The 16,905-nt window shown below is 40.7% G+C and overlaps 1 protein-coding gene across 2 annotated transcripts in view; it reads left to right on the forward strand.

Moving 5' to 3' along the window:
• The window catches only part of LOC103397244 (zinc finger BED domain-containing protein 4-like), a 52,448-nt gene that overhangs the window by 16,835 nt on the left and 18,708 nt on the right, over window positions 1-16,905 (forward strand). The window contains exon 2 of one of the 2 annotated variants that reach the window (XR_003048771.1): window positions 1,145-1,294. The exons of the other annotated variant lie outside the window; for it this stretch is intronic. The gene's annotated coding sequence lies outside the window, so the exon portion shown is untranslated. Of the gene's footprint in view, window positions 1-1,144; window positions 1,295-16,905 lie in introns of those variants that run through there. 2 annotated transcript variants of the gene reach the window in all.

Below are 16,905 nucleotides of genomic sequence, written 5' to 3' on the forward strand. Positions count from 1 at the left end.
GATATATGGATGTAGTGAGGGAGGACATGCAGATAGTTGGAGTCAGAGTAGAAGATGCAGAGAACAGGGAGAGATGGAAATCAATGATTTGCTGTGGCAACCCCTGAAAAAAAAGGGACAAAGCCGAAAGAAAAAGAAGAAGAGGGGTTCTCAATGTTTTTGATATACAGTAGAGACCCAAATTTTACAATACAAAGTGGAACCCATTAAATATCAAATTTGATGAAGTATTTAACCTAGCCAAAAATGTAGTTGAACTGACTAATGTGTTACCTCTGCCATGTGGTCGAAACCACTGTAACTGAGCTTCTCAGGAATAACATGGCCCACAGGTGCATAACTGAACGTTTTTTACAGCCCTCTAGGTGGTGCTGCCCACCCAAGTTTCTATTGATATGAATCACTGATCTAGTTTACTTCAGAAACAAATGGTGACCACAGAAAGCTTTACATCTCAAGTCCTAAAAATGTCAAAAAAATGAAAAAAAAAAATACTTGCAAAATAGCAATAGTTAGTAATTACACTTTTCAATCTCTGAAAAGTTCATTTTATTTTCCTGTATACACCCATATCTGGGTGTGCAGTATTTGATGAATTGCAGTTTGCTCAAAGCCATTTGTCTGCTGCATTTCAGAGTTTACAGTTTTGTACACCATGCTTTGCTGCAGAGTAAAGCTATCCAGATGTGATTTTGGCTCCTAAACTGTGCACACTGTGTTTGTTTGTTTGTTGTTTTTTCTCAGTACAGTACGTATGTATCATGGCATCTTGAGGCTCCTGAGCTCCACCATCTCCTGTTTTCATCTGTTGTGGACCACTGAAGCACATAGTTGCTGTTCTTTGTGTTTTGTTGTCTCTGTCAGCTTTCTTTGTCGGCTTTCTTTCTCTGTTGAGAGTCATTGTGAGTGGGTGTAATATGATAGATAAACCAATAGAAATTGGGAGTTAGAGGTAAAAGACGAGTACAAAAGGCTAAATAGGTCAGAATAGATCAACCATAATAATAAGAAGAGGTTTGATGACGGCTTGTGCAGAACGGCAGTAGATTTAAATGCTTTTGTGCAGAGGAAGTTGAATGGATCAATAGGCTTTAATCATCAGCCCACTGAAATTCAAAGACAGAGGATTTGTTTGCATTTCCAGAAGAGTCGACGCAATGTTTGAACAAGACATCCATCCATCTATCCATCATCAACCGCTTATCCGGGGCCGGGTCGCGGGGCCAACAGTCTGAGCAGGGATACCCAGACTTCCCTCTCCCTCGACACTTCCTCCAGCTCTTCTGGGGGGACCCCAAGGCGTTCCCAGGCCAGTCGAGCGACGTAGTCGCTCCAGCGTGTCCTAGGTCTTCCCCTAGGTCTCCTTCCAGAGGGACGGCACCCGAGCACCTCCCGAGGGAGGCGTCCGGGGGGCATGCGATGTAAATGCCCAAGCCACCTCAGCTGACTCCTCTCGATGTGGAGGAGCAGCGGCTCTACGGATGAGGATGAGGATTTTGACAAAGATGACAAGGTAATTATGTCTCGTGTCAAGGTTGCACTCACACATGTGTACACACTCGCACGACACACACACACCGGCAAACACACCGCTTCAGGAGCGTTTGACAATGCACACACTTCACAGACCAGAAACACAAACAGACAAATAAAATGACTCCATCTTCACCCCTCCTCCTCCTGCATTTCACCCCCTGCTCAGTTATTCTCTCTGCCTGCAGCACAAACACATGTACAAAGCTTGCACAACCTTTTAACCTTTTTAAAAATTTTCTCTGTGGCTGTATACATTCTCTATATCTTTTCTTCCGCTCCGTTTATTTTACTACAGTTGTGGTGCAACATCTCAATGTTTTCCCCTTCATTTAACATTAACTTGAATTTATGTCACTAACATTGTCTGTTACTTGAGAACAGACATCCATATAAATGCTTAGTTAGGTATTTAGGTCCATTCACTGCTCATTTATGTCCCAGTAAAACAGCATCTGGGCTTGTCCAGACACTATCATGTATAACAACAGGTGGCTGTTTTACTGCCTCTGTGCATTTGCACTCTAGAAAAAGCTACTGAGACAAATGCCTTTGGACAGGATACAGTATTGGAAAAGGGTAGACGTGATTATATATAAATGAATAAGCCTTTTATTTATCAACTCGGTTGTCTGGGGTCTTTTTAGTTCATGAGCTGAATCATTCTAAATGAGTCAAATTGAGTTGTTTTATGCAGGAACAAAAATGTGATGTAAAAGCTAATCTTGTTTTTTGTTGTTTGTTTTGAAAAGTTGATTTATGGTGTATGGACACATACAGTGTGTGTCCATACATGACTTTTAAAATGGTATTCTTTTTTCTGTGCCTCCCTGCAGAGAGCTCAGATTTCAGTTAAAGTGAGCATCCATGTTTTAGGTTGGTCCCTCTGTCAGTACTTTGTAAAACCAAGTTTGGAATAAATTTAACTATCCCTTTATGTAACTTGAAAAACAAACTAAAACCTGTTGAGCTGAATATTGATACTTTATCTGCTTTTTTACTTCACAGGGTTATAAAGGTAATATGCGGAAATGTTCATGAGCTGGTTTGAGGTGCAATTACTACTACAAACATCAGTGGTAATAGTTTTGCTCCGAGGCCTCTGACCAGAACATTTGATATGTGAAAATGACTGTATCTGAGGGCCATGTTTATATGCATGCTGCATTTGCTTTTACAGCCTTTCTTCAAGGGTCAAAAGTGCAAGTAGGCAGCGAAAAGGCTAAAATAGCGTTATAGTACAGATGGTGAAATAGTCATCCCACCAGTCAGTCAGCCAGTCAGGCAATCAGTCAACAATTCAGCCAGTTGGGTGATGAGTGCACACATAGATACGTGAGCAGTACTCCTCTCCCACAAAGACGTGGAGGCAAAGTTTCACGGCTGTGAAGTTCCAAAGCTGAAATGTTCAGGGGGCACTGACTGACAGAAGATATGCACCAGGCAACCTTGAACCATTTTCTTAACCCTTTCTTTATGTCTGCCCCGCACATCAATGCATTTCCTGCCTCTCTTGGGAGGAAAAAATATTTAAAAAATACAGGCATTTGAAAAGGTGCAGATTATATGAAATACATTTTGGACTTTCATATTGAAAAGAGGTTCAGCGGCAGCTTCTGCAGCTGCCGCCGCTTGATTTTTTGATTTATTTCTTCCCTTAAGAAAGCAGGGCATTTTCCCTTTTTTCCCTTCACCTACATCTCTCTCTTCCCACTCTCCTGTCTGTTCCATAACTGTTCAATTTGCTCAGTTTATCCCTTTCTTTATAACAGAAACTCTATTTTCCATCGGGTTCTCCCTAACCTGGTATTGCAGAACAAGCCTTAACAAATTTGTTTTTACAAATATGGTCCTTTACAGTGAACAAGCATTAATTTAACATTGTACAGAATTACAGGCCAAGGTCATAAGAGGGCACTTTTATATACAGATGTTAAAAGAAGAGAAGGGAGAACAAAAAATAGTCAAAAGGGAAGAGGAGAAAGGGGAGGTTTAAAAAGATTAATAAATGAGCCAAGGCCTCAGTTTAATTGAACTTGAAGCATATGTTGCAAGTATGTACAATCCATCCCAGATGTTTACTCTGAGCATGTGCACAGCACCTCCCAGCGCACCACAAGGCAGCTATTAGCTGGATAGCCTTTAGTCCAGAGGCTAAATGGGGTATTACATGGCCAAAAAGTAGAGCACCTGTTTTTCATTGCAGAGAGGACCCCTTGCAGGCTTTTTGCCTTGGCTCACCACATGTGTTTTGACTTAACAGATTGTTGGGCAGATGCAAAAAGTCTCTTTTTGTGAGCGAGCACTGATATTAGTCACTTAATCTGAATGAAAGCCCAGCATCTGAACTAATTGTTTGGGATGGTTCAGTTGTTGAAGCCTCGAAGGCAGGCAGTCATGACAGGTGAAGGAATGTTGGACGTGAACTTTTTTTTCCCTCCTCCTACAGTTTTGTTTTAGTGTGCGATCACTGACCTTCAGTATAAATGCACACTTGCACATACAGTTCACACACAAAATATGCCCAAGTTTTTAACCTCAATTTTCCATCAAACTAATTTTAAACATGGAGGCAAGCTGCAGGTGCAGCACATTAGATACATTAGATACTGGTAATGGATGAGACTAAGTCAAGGAAAATACACAATGCAATGAGGTTGTATTTAACCACAGGTTATGTCAGGCCTAACAACATTACTTTTCAACATTTAGTTTTCTTAAGTTTAAATAAAAATGAAAAAAAAAAAACATTCCTTTTTTTGAATTTTGCTTTCAAGTGATTTTAATGTAATACATCAGAGTAATATGATATCTGATGAATTTATTTCCATATATCTACTAAGTATTATTCAACTACATCGCTATATATCATGAGCAACATACTGTATGCAATGCAGGTATCAAATACTGTATCAAGAAGTAATAGTATTTACATCTCTGATAAATGCATTCATTTCATTTTCATTTACATTGGAAAATATATACACCCAAGTCAAATACATTTTAAAACAAAATAAAAATACATTTAAAATTTAATTTCCCTCTATTTTTTATTTCAAATCCCTTTTCTTCTAGTTTTAAAATGCCTTCCCCTGTGTCTTCGAGCCTTTTCAATATTCTGCAGAATCGCCAAGGGTTACATTTTAAGTTGTGTGGTTGGTTGCAAGGTAGCATCACATCATGCAACTCAGTCGCATATTTACAGGCTACTGGCTGCAGGGACTTGGGTATTCAATGTAGCCTGTGATGTCTGCTCTCACTTGTGGGGGGTTACTGTCCAGAGCTGGCATAAGGCAATCACCTCAGGCTCTGCATGGATGCAACTGTTTGGGAGCTTGAATACGTTGGTGTGAGTGTCTTGCTTAGTGACTCAGATACCTCCCAGAGGGGGGCTTACTGGAAAAAGAGAGAGTAAGAGCACGTGTGTGTATGTGTGTGTGTGTAAGAGTGAGTGAAAGAGTGAGGAGATTACCCTCACATGGTTGACTGGTCACTGAAGCGCTCATGCTCCACAAGCCTCAGAAGGACCTGACACCGATAAGATACACATTGCAATCATGTCCTGCTCTTGGGCTTACTGCTTGGTGCACTCCCTCTCTTTCTCTCTATCTACGTCTATCTCTATCTCCTGTATACACACACACACACACACACACACAGTCGCACACCCATGCACACATACAGTGCATTTAGTACTTGTAACATTTTTCTCCTTTTGGCTCTTTTAGTCATTTTGTGTTCCCCCAGTTCGTGGTAAATATAGTGGAAATATTATTTCCAGGTTTTACAAGTTTACTTTTTTATAGCTTTTTATGAATGCAATTCTTACAGGTGTTTCACATGAATCAGCGTTATTTCATTTAACCCTTGTAAAGTCCTTCGGGTCTAGGTGACCCGGGGGTCACCTAGACCCAATATGTCTTTGTGTCTGTGTGTGTGTGTGTGTGTGCGTGCATGAGTATGCGTGCGTGTGCATGTTCCTGTACTGCATGACTTGTGCCAACTTTTCCTCATATTCATTAATACTCATATTCTGGGACAAGATGAAAATCATTGCAAGGACAAACGGTGTGTACAAAAATGCGAAGGACCACACAAGGGTTAAGCTGAAGGTCAGGACCTATTACAATATTTCTTGCCAGGTTTTTGACCTACTTCGATGGTAAATGTGCTGTACTTATAAACCCATTCACACAAATGTAAGACTGGGCCTGCACTGTTAGTGTGTGTATATTGTGTTTTGGCTCATTTCAACAAATGTTTTATGGAACTACTGTATATGACAGTCATGTGATTTCTACAGTGTCAGCTTTGTGTATGCCAGGCAGAGAAATAGCTTTGTAGTTTGTGCTATCTGCAAAAAATATACACTGAAAAGTTTGGGTTGGATTACTAACTACGGAGCAGTAGTGGCTTAGTCATGGATTAGAGTGACAGCACTCATGTTACAGATCTATATGTTGAATTGAAAATGTTATAATAGCTATGGCTTCAGTGTTAAAAGTTAATTGTAATGTGTCCATGTTTGTTGTCTTTTCTACAGAATTACTCAACCCAGAAGTTTTTGTTTTATTATTACCTAGGGGTCTAACTAAGGACACTGTTGTGCATATTGTTGGAAGAATTTAATTTATTATCATTGCTTCATGCTGTACTGTCGTTTTAAGGAACTGTTTGCTTCTCATATTATAATCTAGTGTGCTCAAGACTGATGGAGAAATTACCAGACACAGCCACACCCACATTCACACCCACCTTCTTACTCCATACCCATTCATATACTCACACACGATCACATGATATGTAATCTGATACTTTTGTAAACTAAATAAAAGAGCAGAGGAAGGGTGCAGCAACTCGGAGTTGATGAGGAAGCTGCCAGCAGAGCAAGCTGCACTCTCCCCTTGCAAGTAAAAGATCCAGACGTCTTTTGTGTTGTTACTTTGTCACATATGTTAGAATAAACCTAACACATATAAAACCGTTTTTTATCTGCTGTGTAACAAAACCATCGTCTTTCCCCAATTAATCTCCTAATCTGGCCCATCTGCAATGCTGAGACGGCTGTTCCACCCACTGCTTCTTTCCCTGTAGGTGTGGCTGATGTACACACACAGTCTAGCACGTGTGTCTAATAATTGGATCTCTGGCAAGCATATAACTTATATTGCTACGATCAACACACACACACGCACACACACGCACAGACACACATCCAGTTCTCATCCTGCAAGCTTCACATTTTCTGTCTGTTAACGATCTCTGCCTGTCTATGTCACTGCTTATGTCCTCTCTGTCATATGTGTGCCATTAAGTAAGAGCCTCAAGTGATGAGATTCAGAACCATGACATGTTAAATTAGATACACACATTAGCTCAGTGCGAATATGGCTGAAACACTTCTTTCGAACTTACCTCCAGACAGCAAACGCAGCTCCACAGCACCCTCCTCTCAGTCCTGGTCAGGGCACAAAGCTGATTTCTCAGAATGTGAGCAGTCACAATGTAATTGGACTAAAGAGAGGAGTGGGAATTACATCAGTGTTATATAAATGTAGTGCAGGAGATGATATTTAGCTTGTGATGCTGCAGAGTTGTCCTCTACGATATCAGGGGGTGTTTTCAGCTACTCGGGAGAATGGGAGTGAGGGGTAGAAAAAAGTTTGAATGTCTTTATCCTTTTCTTCTTGCCGCTTGAAAAGGATGAAACGTGTCACACTGCCAAAAGATGCTTTTGACTTGTTTTCTTTTTTTTTTTCTTTATCCTGCTGCCTTGTGTTTCTTTTTTTCATTGTTCAGCTGAGACGCTTGTAGGAAACTGCACTTTAATCATGTTTGGCTAATAGAGAGAGGAATCTGAACAAAGAGGGTGGAAGAGGTATGCAGGGTTATTGTCTCTCTGTGCAAAATAAACTGCATTGTTAATTTGTTTTTCCTCTCTTTTTGCACAGAATCACATCAGGTGGATCATCTCTCACCTCATTTATGTGAGATTAATCACATTTATAAGATTCACAACTCCAGCTTTGTGGCAGGCTTTCTGACAATTCTTAATTCTCTGACTCTGCCTTTTCTTCCAACTTTTACACTCTTTTGTTGCATGTGCTGAGTGTGCAGCATACCAATAAGCAATGCTCCAGTCTGTGCTCTAACATAAAAATGTGATATTGAGCCTGAAATGTGTGGTGCTTTGGCCCAGAGGCAATGTCTCTGTCATTGGTGGTTAGATTTTAAATGTGAAATTACATTTTTTAAATAAATTTTGGATTAAAACTGTACCATGACAATTACAGTTATCTGATTGAATAAAGACTTAGACCTCAACTAATGAGTGAAAACATAAAATGAAAATAGATGCGATCAACATAAAGGTTGAACCAAATCTGCAGTGTATTCTCTCTGCACCATTTTTATTGGCTGACACATTAACACCAAGTCTGCACTTGTAACCCTAACCCTAACCCTAACTTTTTGACTTTTGCTTTTAATTTTTCTGGGTTGTAAAGAGACAATCTCACTGTAATCTATCCACAAGACCCTAAACCAGGCCCCTAGGAGGACAACTGTGATAAGTAAGAGCACGTGTGTGTATGTGTGTGTGTGTATCCTTGAGGATATGTTGGCTTCGTGGCACTTTGAGTGGATACGAACCATGGTGGTAAGTGGGCATGTGTGTGTGGCTCTGGCACTGATAATGTGTGTCATCATTTTTTGGTCTCCTATTAGCCCATCGTCTGTCCAGGGGCCTTTGTCTGCTGTCCTGTTGGGGTTTGTGTACAGTGTCAGTTTCCTGTACTTGTCTGAGTTAATACCTACTGTACACACTGCACGTTGGGCCAACCTCATCCCCACCTTGGGCTCCTCTGTGTGGATTTTAAGGTAAAGGGGAAGCTGGCTGGGCTCAACTAATGAAGGGCTGAATGTGTGTGTGTTTCTGCTCCACTTTCCTGAAGCTTCTCAGCGTGTTACACTGTTACATTGCAATGAAGGTTATGCTATGTTGATGGTGTCATGTAGTTTTGCTTGTGGGACTTACGCTGAACATGGAGAGTATCATATTTTCCTGACTATAAGGCGCACTTAAAAACCTTTAATTTTCTCAAAAATCGCCAGTACACCCTATAACCCGGTGCGCCTTATGTATTACTTCTGGTTGTGCTAACTGACCTCGAACTGATTTTATAAAGTCAAACCACACAGCGCATCACACATGATGGCACACAACTGAAGCACATTGGGAGCCAACAATGACGTTTAACTCTGTTATCACAATTAGAAGTTGCTCAACAACAATTGTTACAGTATGGTTGTATAACCCAAATCCGTGCAACGGTGCGTTGTGCCTCCCAACACCCGAAGACTCTGCATTGTGTTTTTGTATTGTCAATGTATGGTGCGATGCAGGACGACTCAGACGCATGACTGTCGATTTTTTCGTGGTCAAAAACTGTTTTTATTTCCTTTTTATCGATACAGGCAAAACACACACTCTCTCTGCAAAACAACATCCGCACTTCCGCACAGAACACCATCAAAACAACAATACGGTGACCATCCAGAACCGCTAAATATTGGTGTTAACAGCGCGTTCAAAGTTAAATTGTGAGCTGCGTGGGAGCATTGAATGACAGAAGGCGAACACACATTCACCAAGACAGGGAGGCAAGGCCGGGCAAATTACGTCACTGTCTCCTAATCGAGCGTGGATGCCTGGGCTAAGGCATCAGTCTCAAATAGACCCGTTCAGTGATATTGCGCCTTATAATGCGATGCATCGTATGGTCCGAAAAATACGGAATTTGCGTTGTTTTGAATATTTTAATAATGTTATACCGTTGTCCATAAGGAAAGACAATCCTATGGTCATGTGCTGTAATTTTACTTTGCCAAAAAACCTTTAGCTTGAGGATATTAACCTTTGTGTCACTGTTAATAAGCACCTTAATACATTATTAAGCTTTTACAGCCCCAGATGTACATGATGCACGTGTTTGTACAACCGCCCAGGTGGTTGATGGGTGGTGGGATGAGGAAACGAGTAAGCACTTGTTCCTGGAATTGAAAAAAAAAGCAAATCTTAGTGCTCATTATGCATAATGCACAAATGTCTATTTCTATGTCTGTTCTGAATCACATAAACACATGTGACTGAAGCAGCTGAACTTTCTGACTGATGAACAATGCATCAAAAGGCGGCAGCGAGAACTCGTTGTGTCGTACGTAAGAAGTTCCTGTGTGCTCTCATCCACCTTAACCCTTGTGCGGTCCTTCACATTTTTGTACACACCGTTTGTCCTTGCAATGATTTTTATCTTGTCCCAGAATATGAGTATTAATGAATATGAGGAAAAGTTGGCACAAGTCATGCAGTACAGGAGCATGCACACGCACGCATACTCATGCACGCACACACACACACACACACACACACAGACACAAAGACATACTGTATACCCGAAGGACTTCACCAGGGTTAAGGAACTCTCTTTGAGACTCTTGTTGAATCTTACTTGGAAGTTGACACACACTTGAAACCTCCTGGTCTCTCATTGGACCGAATATGGGGCACAACACTTGACAGCAGTGTCGTCTGAATTCTAAAAGTCAGACAGTTCAGCGAAGCAGCCGCCACCTTTTTCTTTTAACAAGACTCATAAATGTGTAATGAGCACAGAGAGGATGCATATTTTATTTACTTTTTGAAGACTTGATCCCTACACTTCCTGGCGATGCACTCTCGCTCTGACATTCTATTTCTCCCAAACAGTTTAAAACAGTGGCTGTTACAACAAATTTTATTCCCAGTCTCTGTGAACATGAATATGTTAGTAAGGATACTGTTTTTGCAGAGATGTTAAACCAGATAAGGTTTAAACAAAAGATGATTTACTTATTAAAAAATATATATGTATAAGATTTACAGGAGGTTTAAAACCAAAGAGGCCTCCGTATCTCTGAATGCACGTTTTTTGTTTTTTTTTCTGACATAATTATGTACATATTGCGCCTCATGTAAAGTACATTGATACTTGTTTTGGAGTATGGCCAAAATAATTCATCATAAATCCAAGTCGGTCACGACACACACACACAGTGACACAGATAGACATATGGGGGAGATAGGTTGGCGCTGCTAAACCAGGCCAACAGAGGACAGGAGTAATGTTGGCCCATTCATCACAAACTGCCAAGCTGGATCCAGGAAAGGACGGAGGAAGGAGAGAGCAGGAGCAGGGGAGCAGAGGTGAGGCAGGGTGGGGGTGCAGGTTGGGTGGCATTCAGCGGGAGGTGAGGAAAGGGATATTAGATAATAGTTGTGTGTGTGTGTGTGTGTGCACTTGTTTTGGATTTTTTTTTTTGTCAGGACCCTTTTGGATAGTTCTGAATTTTCTTTGAAGGGAGGACCTGGGTTGTTTTGGATTTAACTTTTTTTTTGTCAGGACCCTTTAGGATAATTCTGAATTTTTTTTCATCTCGCTAGGGTAAAATGGTCAAATGTCGGGAAAGATTAGTAACAGTCAAATCATAGGTAGTGCAGTTAGATTTATGCACAATGGTTTTAGCTAGGAGTATGGCTAAGAGTTTAATGGGAGTGTTTATATTTATTAAATAAATGTTTGTGTGTTTGACCTTGAGCCTGATGGAGTTGCTATCGGTGTGGTGGAGGTTATAAGAGGTCCCAGGGGGAGGGAAAAGATGATCAGTGTCTAATAACCTCTTGCCACCGAGACATATTGGGACACACGTGTGTGTGTGTGTGTGTATAGGAGCAAAAGGTGAGGCTTAAAATAAGTTGCCACCTTCTCTTATCATTTTCTGCGAACCTTCTTTTTTTTATACATAATCTCTTCAGCCAGTTAAGTCCCTCAGCGAGTATAAATATACACATATTTATACTCACTGAGGGACTTAACTGGCTGAAGAGATTAATTAAGACTAGACTTTTTCTGCCTGCACCACCTTCACCTAGGAAATTCTCAAGTGGAGTTTGACTTTGGTTTTCCTTAGAGCGTTTACTTGTACAGTTAGGTACTAAAGTAGATTATTTGATTGGATGTCATCTCAGATAATAGAAGTGAAATTTGTTTTGTTATTGCACACTATTCTCTATAACAGCAACACTGTGATCAACTGTTAGCAAACGCTAATAATGCAGCTCATACGTCAGTACTGAAAATGTTATGGACGCACATTCAGATAACAAATGAGCAGGGATTACAGTGCAACACCTGTGAATCAGATGTGTAACTGCTTACACTGGTAACAAGCTACAGCACTAAATACTTCACTGCTGTCTGTATTTCAGAGGCGGTGTAGTTGTTTTACATGTATGATTTGTGCTATAATTTACGGTTATGATGTTATATCTGGGCAGACATGATACAATTCACTCCTGGAGAGTGCAATGCGGCTACAATGTTTATGTTAAACGGTCAGTTCTAGTCAGATTTCCATCACTGATGTCTTTCGATAACATATTGTTGTGCCTGGTACCTACACTTCTCTAACACAATTTTTTTTTTTGGACCTGCGGGACGTGGGAAAACCCTTTCATATCTTGCATCCCAAAGCCCTAGTTAAACAATATAAAAGAGGAGTTGAACAAGGTGTTGTTCAAGATAAATTATTTTTTTAAATCACATCATTAAAAAGGACAGCGTAGCAGTATGAGCGTTTTTGTCTTGTTTTTCCCCTCGCTCTTTCTGTTGACTGTTGCTATGGTTTCCCTTCCTCACTTCTGCCAGTCGTTGAGGTGAGCCAGTATAAAAACGGTAGTCCGCCGGTATAAAAGCTGGTCTTCCTCTGCGCTCCCATTGTCACCCGTGTTACTTCCGGGTATGGCCGCCCGCTGCTTCACCTCGCTCGTCGTTTTGATTGTTCTTATACTTAAAGTATTTGTAATTCTTGTTGTAGGACGACTGTTTGTGTGCTGCTCCGTGCTCCCTGTGTGCTGCTGTGGTCGTTGACCGGTGGTAAGTGTTGTTTCTCTTGTCGTTGTGCTTGGTGCTGCTTGGTGGCTAATAATGGTCTGGTCACAGGTGAATGCTGGCGGCTGCCTGGAGTCCAATCCTTCCTCCTCGTGAGTGTGTATGTTCTGAGAAGGTATGCACATTGTTACGTGCCACTGCATCAATCTTTGCATTTCATTGCATCTAGTACATGCTAATAGTGCTTTCCTTTGACTAGGTGTTGTAACCACCTCATTGGACTGCTGCTGCTTTGTTTGGTGTTATTTTGTGCTGTTTTGTTTGGTATTATTTTGTGCTGTTTTCACTGTATTGCCGTATATCTGTTGCTGCCTACGGCGTTCTTCTGCGACCGTCAGCGGCTTCACGACTTCCAAGAAACACGCTGTGCAGGTCGATTGTTCGGCCATACACCGCGGTCCTATCCATAAGCATTTTTTCTTTTATTGGGCTAATGTGCTATTCTTTTTCCCTCTTCAGTTGCTGTAGGTCGGTGGTGGCGGTGCTAGTGACCTGGTGGTGATGTCGTATCTTGCTGTGTCCCTGGGAGTGGGTTTCTTCACTGAGGGTGTGTTTGCCACGTGTTCTTGGTGATTTAAGTTATTTTTGCACTATTTTGGTGGATCCTGCCCCTGCACTAGCCCTTGTCCATCAACTTCGGCCTCAGCCCTGATTAGGTTTTTCTTTTATTTTATGTGACTGAGTTTTATGGAGTATACTTTAAAAAAAAACAAAAAAACAAATGTTGAATAAAATTTGTATTTTCAAACTTTAAACCACATCTGTTGCCCTCCAGTAACCACGAACCTTTGTGCCTTGTGTTTGAGTAATTCCCTGGGTGAAATTCCCAGGGTGGTGTTGTCGAGCTTTTTCCTCCTTAATAAGTCACGTAACTTTTCACCCCCCCCCGAGTTTGGAAGTATCGCAGCTAAGTAATCTTAGACCTGGTTACTTGTTATTCTGACATTTAGTCGATATCCCTATTTGATTCACCTTCCAGGATTTTGATCGCATGGCAGAGAAATAAAGGTGAAGTAGATATTGGTAGATATTATTCATCATACTTTTATTACCTTAATCATTTGGTGGGCTCAGAGAATGCAGTACCAGACACATAACATAAGGGCAACATGTCAACAGCTAATCTTCTTTTCCTTTTGGCTTGTCCCTTTTTCAGGGGTTGCCACAGCAAATCTCTCCCTGTTCTCTGCATCTTCTACCCTGACTCCAACTATCTGCATTTCCTCCCTCACTGCATCCATACTGTATATCTCCCTTTTGGCCTTCCTCTTTGTCTCCTACCTGGTAGCTCCATCTCTAGCATTCTTCTAGCAATGTATCCACTGTCCCTCCTGCACACCAATGTCCAAACCATCTCAATCTGTCTTCTCTGGCCTTTTCTCCAAACCTTCCTGTCTGTGTTGTCCCTCTAATGACCACATTCCTGATCCTGTCCATCCTTGTCATTCCTAAAGATAATTTCAGCATCTTTAACTCTGCCACATCCAGCTCCGCCTCCTGTCTTCTGCCTATTTCTAGTGTCTCTAAACCAGGGTTGTCAAACTCATTTTCACTGGGGGCCATATCATCAATACAGTTCCCCTTGAAGGGCCGGTTGTCAATGGAAGACTCTATAGATCAGGGGTCCCCAACCCACGGTCCGCGGGCCAGAACTTGTCCATAGGTCATTTGGTACCAGGCCGCAGTGGGACACAGTGAAAAACTTAATTTTTACTAATTTATGCCATTCAAAGAAAATCCAGTCGTATCTCTTTACTTTCTTTATTTAAAGATAATCTGGCAATATTTTAAAATAAGAGGTCACGGGTAACTGGCTGACCTGTCCTTGGATCAAAAAAGGTCAGGGACCGCTGGTATAGATGTAACGACTCCATAACAAACTAATACATGTATCTGCAATTGATTTTGTTCAAACTACAAATAATGTTTGTTGTAAAAAAAAAAAGTTTAATATCTCAGGTTAAGAAACTCTGCTGCATGGACTTTACTAAATGCTTTTTAAGCTCCTGTGGGCCACACAAAATAGCTTGGCGGGCCGCATTTGGCCCCCAGGCCTTGAGTTTGACACATGCTCTAAACCATACATCATGGCTGGTCTCACAACCGTCCTGTAAACTTTTCTCTTCAGCTGACACTCTTCTATCACAGATTACTCCCGACAATTTTCTCCAGCGGTTTCATCCTGCCTGTACTCTATTCTTCACCTCTCTTCCACAGTCTCCACTGTTTTGAACAGTTGATCTTCTGCTCTCTAGGTTCTCTTCGAGCTGCTGCCTACTCTCACTACAGATCACAATGTCATCTGCAAACAACATAGTCCATGGGGACTCCTGTCTGACCTCATCTGTCAATTTGTCCATCACCACAGCAAACAAGAAAGGGCTAAGGGCTGATCCTTGATGTGTCAACAGCTAATATTGGTCTTCAATGTCAAAATATGTGGTAACATTTGTGGTAATATTCGATAGACTAAAAATGTTACAAGTAATTTACAAGAATCTCAGATATTCTACAAAACTACACATTTTACTTGGCACTATGTTGAATATTCAGTCAAACTATATATTAAGTTCAGTTGATAAAGTATGTTAAACAATGTCTCTACTGTACTACAGAAATGACTTTCTGCACAAGAGCACGACATAGAAGATATGCACAAATACAGGTTTTTTAGTTTAAATGCCAAAACTAACATTGTTACTTAAATATGGGAAATAAAATAGCTTACCTCCAGGTTATTGTTTTTTTAATATGGTAATATACTCCTACTTCTTACACTGGTTTTGTAAAAATTGATTTTGTGTTGCCCTAAAAACATCCCTCAACTTGTTCAACTTTTGCCTTTCTCTCCAATTTTCCCAGGGTAAAAATGGGGAGGAATCCCAACACTCGCTGCTGTTGCAATATCAACACGAACATTTCCAGATGTCCTTTGGGAGCCATCTTAGCATCTTGTCACATTTTATTTGACATTTCAATTTTTACTATACTGCCGGAGCGAGAGAGAGATAAAAAACAGGAAAACAAAACAAAAGACAAACAGGTGCAATTTTAGCACAGCAGCAATGAGCAGAAGCCAGTTGGGGGTTCAGACTCATTCTGCGGCATGATGGGATATACACTGCTACATTATAACTCTTAGGTTTATCATGGCCCAGCCCAGCAGGGAGAACAATGCCAATGGAGGTTAAAATGCTCTCAAAAAGCTCCCTCTATTTCTACGTAGTAGATATAGGACAGATATTCGAGTCTTTCCTAACAGGCTAAGTCCTCAGCGACTGCTCTCTTGTTTAGCTCTAGGGCTTAGGTCAGGAAAGAACAAACTGTCTTTGCAAAGTTTAGTGCTCACATTGCACTTTTACATACAGATGCACTCTGCCACGGTGCTGTCTCCCTGTTAAAAAACAAAACAGACAGAAGAGTCGTATACACAGAGGCATTGGGAATTATTCCTTTGTTAAATATTTAATCAAGTGTTTTAAGGAGTTTACCACATTTGTTTACCACAATTTAGCAGCAAGTGTAATGTGGCTAGTCTGAGTGATCTGTTTCTGTGTGTGTGTGTGTGTGTGTTTCTCTCTCTCTCTGTGTGTGTGTGTTTGTTTCTCCTTAACACATGAAAAAAAACTCACATCACTTTAACGAGCCTTCCCACCATTCTCTTCTCCAATCAGAGCAATCTCACGATGCATTTTGCTCCACACACTTTCACACTGGCTGGTTCAGTGCTGATGGGTACTTGTCTGAAAATGTATTATACACATGCACACACATACACACACACTCACCACAAATTCAAACAATGATGCAAGATTTGAATTTTACTACAAACCAGAAATGTCTTCTGTCCTTAAATAACCTACATGCAGGAAGAACAAGCATGCGTTTGCAGACGAGATACTAAGACTTTTTAGTGTTAGTCAAATAATTTTCTAATAAACAGTAGGAAATACTTTAATGCAATTTTAATTGGATGATCGTTACCAAATATAACAGTTATATTAAAAAAAAGACAAAGATAAGATGAAGATAAACACCCTTGTGCTATAACTGTTGTGTCTCTGGCTCCCAATTCTAATTTGTACTGTAAAAAGATCAATATGTGGATTAACATCTGGTACGATGGGATCGTACAAGCCAACCAGTGATTTGTACTGTAAGGCAGGAGTGCTAACCACATTTTTTTCTTACGTTGATATTTGTAAACAACCTTTCCTTTATTTGTCAGTGGTGTCTTCCTGTCACTATTTCTTGATAATTCTGAGGTATAATATCCTTGGTGCTTTTATTTTATGCCATATCAGTATGTTTCAAACCTTAGGTGAATTTTCTCTACTTACTGTAACAGACTATAAGGGATGGATAATGTTTAAGCCATTCAGCA

Source organism: Cynoglossus semilaevis, chromosome W, assembly GCF_000523025.1.
Source record: "Cynoglossus semilaevis isolate Cse_v1.0 chromosome W, Cse_v1.0, whole genome shotgun sequence".
NCBI lineage: Eukaryota > Metazoa > Chordata > Actinopteri > Pleuronectiformes > Cynoglossidae > Cynoglossus > Cynoglossus semilaevis.